A 7144-nucleotide genomic window follows, 5' to 3' on the forward strand; every position below is an offset into this window, starting at 1 on the left:
GTAGATACTCTCATATAGTCCTCAGATTTCAATGCACAAAAAAAGCAGTTTAAGCACTTAGCATTCAGTTGGGCTAACTCCCTATCCTCATTGCTCCATTCAATAAACGGTACAGGAGTTTTCAAACCATTAACAATTTTAAACGGTGCAACATACCCATCATTTACTAACATCCACATGCGGTAATCTATAGATTGCAAAAATGTAGACATTCTAATTTTCCAGAAATCAAACGGTATGTTATCAAAAAGTGGTGGACGAGTTATTGAATAACCCTCCGCAGTGTTACGATTACCAAAATTCGACATGATCGTTTTTTTTAAGGTTTTCTAAAACACTATTTTTGAAAAATAAGCTCTGATACCAATTGAAATTACTAAACGACAAGAGGGGGTGAATTATAAAAATCTTTTTCTTAATAAAAGTAACCCTAAACAAGAGTTCTATTTTTTTTTTTTTTTGAAATTTTATAACAAAATCTTAAGCAAGTTTTCTTCCACAAAATTTCATCATGCCTTAGTTATGAAAATTAAATGCAAGTAAAAAGTAAACAACGATAAGGAAAAAACACACCAAGAATTTTATAGTGGTTCGGTCAAAATATGACCTACGTCCACTCCCCGGAGTCCTTCGTCGCCAGCCGACTAAGGTCCTCTTGACTTACGTCGCCCGCCGACTATAGTCTTTCCAACATCCGTCGCCCGTTGAATACGGTCCTCTTGACTTATGTCACCCGCCGACTACGGTCCTCCTGACTTACGCCGCCCGCCGACTACAGTCCTCCGTCGCAAGCTGACTACGATCCTCCTGACCTACGTCACCCGCCGACTGCAGTCCTTCTAACAAAGCGAATACATCGATAGTAGCTCTTTGTATTTACATCTTGTAATGTACTCCATAAGATGTACATCAAGCTAAGGCCTTCTCCCAAGGAAGGGCCTCATTTGTAATCGACTGCGAATACTAGTGGATTCGTTCAAACTGGGCTAGGCCCCTTGGTTTTTCCCCCTTTTACAGGGATTTTCCACGTAAAAATATTGGTGTCTCATAAATGCTAGACCCTCTCTCCTTATCTGATTGCGTGCTAGATTTTTGTACAACGCTAAGACGATAAACTTTATATTTCTCTTCCGCTGCGAATACTCTTGGACGCAACAAGTGCAAATGTTAATTTTTTGTGCATTTAAAATTCTAAATAAATTTTTTGAGAAAAGTAAACTTCACGCTCATATAATTTGCCTTTTTTGCATTTCAACTTTTTCCCCCCTTAAAAAAATACACACATAATCCCATGTCTTGGGATGATTTGATAAATACTCCAATATCCAATCAATGTCTTAAACAATTGTGTAAATTGCACATTATATCCAAATCATTAGGATTATTTACATATTCATTGAGGCCTGCATTCAAGAGGACTATTACTTCTTAGAATTGCATTAAGGCCTTGATGCCCCCATAAATAGGATTATTTGAATATTTTTTAAAGTGCAAAAGATGAAGTACATTGTCCAATAACAATTTATTTGTCTATTACTTTGAGGCTTCCTTTGAAATAAATTTCTAACTATTTTCTAAATCAACTTTATAGTAAAAAAATATATAGTTCAATAAATTTTTATACTAAAAAATTATTTTATAAGCAGTAAGAAAGTTGTCACAAACGAAGTCTAAGTCAAGATAAAACTAAATAGCTATAATTTTTTAATAGTGATAAAATTTTTATTATTATTAAATATTTATGAAAAAATAAATTCATCATTAAATTAATTGTGATAAAATATTTATCACAAAAGTTTTGTTAACAAATTATTCATAGGATTTCAGATAGGTCAAAATTTTTATGATACTTGAAATTATTGGAGAAATAGTACATAGCTTCGCGCTAACTTAGGGGTGAGATCAATTCAAGTTCAAATGAATTAGCCTAAATTTGAATTCAAAGGCAATGATTTTACCTCTAATCAAGTTTGGGTTGAGCCCAAAGTGATCTATTTAAATAGTTGACTACATGCATATGGATGAGTATAATAATAGTTCCATTTGGTGTATATGATAATTGTTATTATACCCTATAAGATATGAAATATGTGTAAAAGCAAGAAAGACCAACTAGAAATGATTGACTTATTCATGTTAGTTGAAGACGTTATTCTGTACAAAAGGGTGGGTGAATGCTTTTTTAAAATAAAGTTTATGATGTAATTCTAAGTTATATAAAAAATGAGGTATAAGAAGATTAATATATGATATAATAAGCCAATGAACAAGAAGTGACAACTTTTGACATAAAGTCCAACTGACTTGCAATATGTGATATGAGACTGATTCTTGGAAACAAGATTGATGTGATTGAAATTAATTCCTATAGTGTAGACCAACATGACTAGATATAGAATAATAAACCATAAGTAATTGGATGTCCTATTTTACTTGCATATGCATATGACATGATAAATTGTATAAGTGACATGATGTAATATAATATGCACTTGATACATGATAAGACTGATACATGTATATAATATGACTTATAAAATTGTTACAAAGGCATAAGCTACAAATGCATATGATATATTGTATTGAATATATTGCATTTATACATGTTACATGACATGATGTACATGTCTTAATATTGTACGATAGACATTATATATATGTTAATGTGCCCTATTATTGTTACATATTTTTTAAAAATGGGCCAGGGTCGAGTGAAGTGAGAAAGATCAATATTCTAGCTTTGTTTTATTTTCTATATTTTGGTTTTATTCTTTTGTAGTCTGGAGAGAGAAAGAGAGATAAGTGTATTGATTTGATATCTTAATCATTATAAATAACATTTTGATGAATAAATATATAAATATTTTGATGTATATGATTTATAGTTGCTCTAATTTTTATTAAATAAATGAGATTAGAGACTAGTAAATTAATTAAGAGGTGAAATAAATAATTCTTCTAAAATTAGATCTTGTGTATTACATGTTTAGATGGAGACGATTAGGTGACAACAATTGAGTAATGATGATGGATAGTAGTAATTATTGACATCAAACATATGTTACAACTCTAGAGTGTAGGTCTCCAAAAAGATTATGTTGGCCAGGTCAAAATGCAAAGAGTGCGATCGCACTATTCTGTAGAACAAAATAGTCATAAGCATTTACACTCTACACAAGTAAGCCAATAGGAGAGTACACTATAGGAAAATAGATCATTTCCGGCAGAATTTTCGATGGAAGTAAATTCGTCACAAATTACGACGGATTTTCGACGGAATATTTCTGGCAAATTTTCATCGAAATTTTTATGGATTTTTTAACTGGATTTCTAGCAAATATATTTCTAACGGAATTTTCAGTGGATTTATGATAGAAATTAAAAGATTATGTTACATATTAATAACTTATTGTTAAATTAAATTATTTAAATTAAATATTTGTATATTAAAAAAAAAATTTAATTATTTATATTAATAACTAATTAATAACTTAAATTATAATAAAATCAGTTGAATTATAATTTAATTATTTATTGACAAAAATAATGTTTAAATTATAATAAATTTGTATAATTATTTATTTTGTTAAACTAAGTTAAATAATTTAATAACTTATTATCAAAATAAATTATTTAAATTAAATTAACAAATTTAATAATTCGTTGTTAAATTAAATTAGTTATTTTTATCTGTTAAAAATGTTTTTACTTCTAAAATAATAATTACTTCTAATATTAAAAATTTCAAATTTAAATACACAAAAGTATAAATTTTAGCAGATTTTTCTTAATGGCCAACTAGTAGGTGGTATGCATGCACGCACAGGAGGGCGGGGTTCAAACCCCATTAATAATTACTTATAATATTAACAATTTCTAATTTAAATAAACAAAAGTATCAACTTTAGCAGATTTTCCTTAATGCCCGATTGGTAGAGTAATTATTGTGTCCGGACACCGAACGTGTCCAAAGACCAATAACAAAGTGCCACGTCAACACCGAGCACTCGGTATTCGTTCGAATTTCTGATTTTTTGTCCGGACATAATATTTTTTCCCAACTGGTAGGTGGTATGCATGCACGCTCGGGAGGGCGGGGTTCGAACCCCACCGTAGACACTGAGCTTGGGCTTGCTGGCGGGCTAGCGTACGGGATGCTGGGTTGGGGATTTTGGGTGGGCTGGGGTGCGCAACACTGGCTTGGTCAGGCCGGTCGGGTTGGGGGCAGTGGTCAGTAGTTTGGCTGGCTTTGGTGGGTCACTTGGGGGTAGCCTTTGGATGGGCTGGGTGCAGCATCCTAGCATGCTGTATTTTAATTTTTAATGTTCCAGTTTCTGTTTTAATTTTTGAAAGTTCCAGCAAAAAAATAATTTGCAAGAAATATTTTTTCGATGAATTTTTAAAGATAATTCCATCGGAAATGTTTCCAACAAATTATTTTCTGTCAGAAGGATTTTTTTGATGCGCGTCTAACCGACAAAATTTTTTTCGCCGGAAATATTTATTTCTAACGAATTTTGGCCATTTTTCCTGCCAAAATGGGCGTAAAAAATTGATGTTTTTCTTGTAGTGGTAGATGGGATCATACAAATGATTAGCCATGAAAGATATTGGCTTTCACCTATAACTCGATGGATGATAATATATATGACTCTAGAATCACGAGATTTCCCCCATCTGATACATCAGCTCGAATGGGATTTATTTGATGTGGGTATCATTTTTCCATGGGCGTAAGCCCTCGTGGTTAATTACATTTTAGGTATCGACCTAAGAAAACTCTTGATTAAGGATGCTATATTATTCTCTCATAAGGTTTGGCACATAGGAGAAAATCTAGGCTCTTCCTAATTCAAGAGAAAGATATGTTCAATTGGGTTAATCAACATATGCGGATCATATATATCATCACTCATTCGGTCTAAAGAAGAGAAATTTGTGGACAAAGATATTGCACTCAAACATGTGTGAGAGAAAGATGGAGGTGGTGTCATCCATGTGATGCAAATAAGTGTGATTTATAGCCTTTGAAGGATAGAGAGCTTACCCACCAATATAGCATACGGCGGTACACCATTACACAAAAACCTTTGATCATAATTCTATAAGGGACAATATTTTACACCTGGTACTAACTCCCACGACCAAACTAATGCAATACAATATGGGCTTACATCTTGCCTGAAAAAGAAAATCAGCTAAAATACCTAACGTAAAAGCCATATTGTCTAGTCTTTATGAAAGATAGATAAGTGATTGAGTTTTTTAGAATTTAAGGTCGACATCTAGAGAAATCTTTAAGTGTCATTGTATTTATGAATGATGTTATGCATCTAAGACTAATGCAATTAAATCTTAATTTTAGTTTGTTTTTAATATAATGCATGCTAGTTAAATAGCTAAATTATGAATGCTTGAAATTTTAAAAAGACTTATAAAAATAATTTTTTTAGAAGACTAGACTTTCCCAGGTTCAGCACCTCATCCTCATATGTCGGCTTATTGGAACTCCATCTTCAAGCGGGAAAGTGTCTAAAGTAAGGAAAGAAGAATGCGTAAATATACATGTAATCCCATACGGCCTCCAATCTAATTTCCTAGACCGTTTAACTTTATATGTTATTTAATTCCTTAAATTTTATTTTTAATTACAAGCAGAATAATTTTATCCCTAAGAGCCTAAAAAAATTCAAACTCATACACATGCAATAAAGAAACCTATAAAAAATATGTTGTTTCTACTACACAAACAAGGTAAATAATCAATCAAATTAAAATATTAACCAAAGTAAAGTGTCCAAAGTTTATATGGCAATTGTCACTTATTATACATCCCAAAATGTAGAAAAGTAAAGGAGGCTAGGCTCCACCAAAAATAACTTGGGTTATACTCCTAGGGAATGACACAAATCTCAAAATTAAGGTAGTTTATTCTTGGTCTTCATCTTCTTACTCTTATATTAAATTCCTTCCTTCAATCTCCTTGTGATACGTCATCCAATAGGATATTCAAATGAAAATAAATTCTTTATAAGGGACTTTTTTTCTCTTTGGACATCTAATCACTACAGGAAAAATGCTAATTACTGGCGGTTCTAACAGGCAGTTTATCGACCGCCTGTTTTAACGGCGGATTGGCCTGCGGTTTCGCCGCCGGCATTTAAAAAAATCGGTGGGTTTGTTCTGTAAAGCCGCCGGTACTAGCGACGGTCTATAAACCGCCGGCAAACCGTCGGACGTCAATATAAAACTGGCGGTTTAATGGCGGCTGCACCGCCGCTGATAAGTTATATGGTACCGGCGGTTAGGACCGCCGGAAGCACAGGTAAATGCCCTAAAACGAACAGACTTGCAACTCGCATTTCATTTCTATTCTCTCATTCTCTCTCTCGTTTCGGTCGCTCTCCCGTCACCTCTGCCTGCATCTGGATCGCGCTCCATTTGTCGCCGCCGATGAAGTATCTCCGACCGTCGAGCCCACACCGACCGCCTCTCGCTCGGTCAACCTTTGCTGTGACTTGACGCCGTCGATCTCACTCCGAATCTCACGCCGCCGGCTACCCTAGGTTTCGTGAGAGTTGAACAAAAATTAGTAATTTAAGGTATTCTTTAACATTTTTCTTTAATTATTTATTCTCACTAGAAATTTGCAAGAGTTTTTAATATTTTGGATGATTTAGGTAGTAATTTTGACATATGTAAGAGGTAATGTTGTAATCATTTGGATAGATCTAAATTTTCTATTTATTAAGTGTTAATTTAGTAATGATAGATCTAATTTGTTGATTGTGACTTTGGGTTAGAGCAAGATAGGAAGAGAGAGATTGATAGAGAGAAAAGAGAGGGAGAGAGAAAAGAGAGGGAGAGGGAGAGATAAAAGAGAGAGAGGGAGAGAGAGAGAACAAGAGTGATAGATAGATAGAGAGATATATGAGAGAGCAAGAGAGAGGGAGAGAGAGAGAGAAAAGAGAGGGAGAGTGAGAGAGAGAGAGAGAAAAGAGAGGGAGGGAGAGAGAGAATAAGAGCTAGCATTGAGATGAGAGAGAGGGAGTGAGAGAGAATAAGAGAGATAGATAGACAGCATGTGTTAGAGAGAGCGAGAGAGAGGGAGAGAGAGAGAGAGAGAGAGAGAGAGAGAGAGAGA

The sequence above is a fragment of the Dendrobium catenatum genome, unplaced genomic scaffold (assembly GCF_001605985.2).
Source record: "Dendrobium catenatum unplaced genomic scaffold, ASM160598v2 original_scaffold_56042, whole genome shotgun sequence".
Lineage (NCBI taxonomy): Eukaryota > Viridiplantae > Streptophyta > Magnoliopsida > Asparagales > Orchidaceae > Dendrobium > Dendrobium catenatum.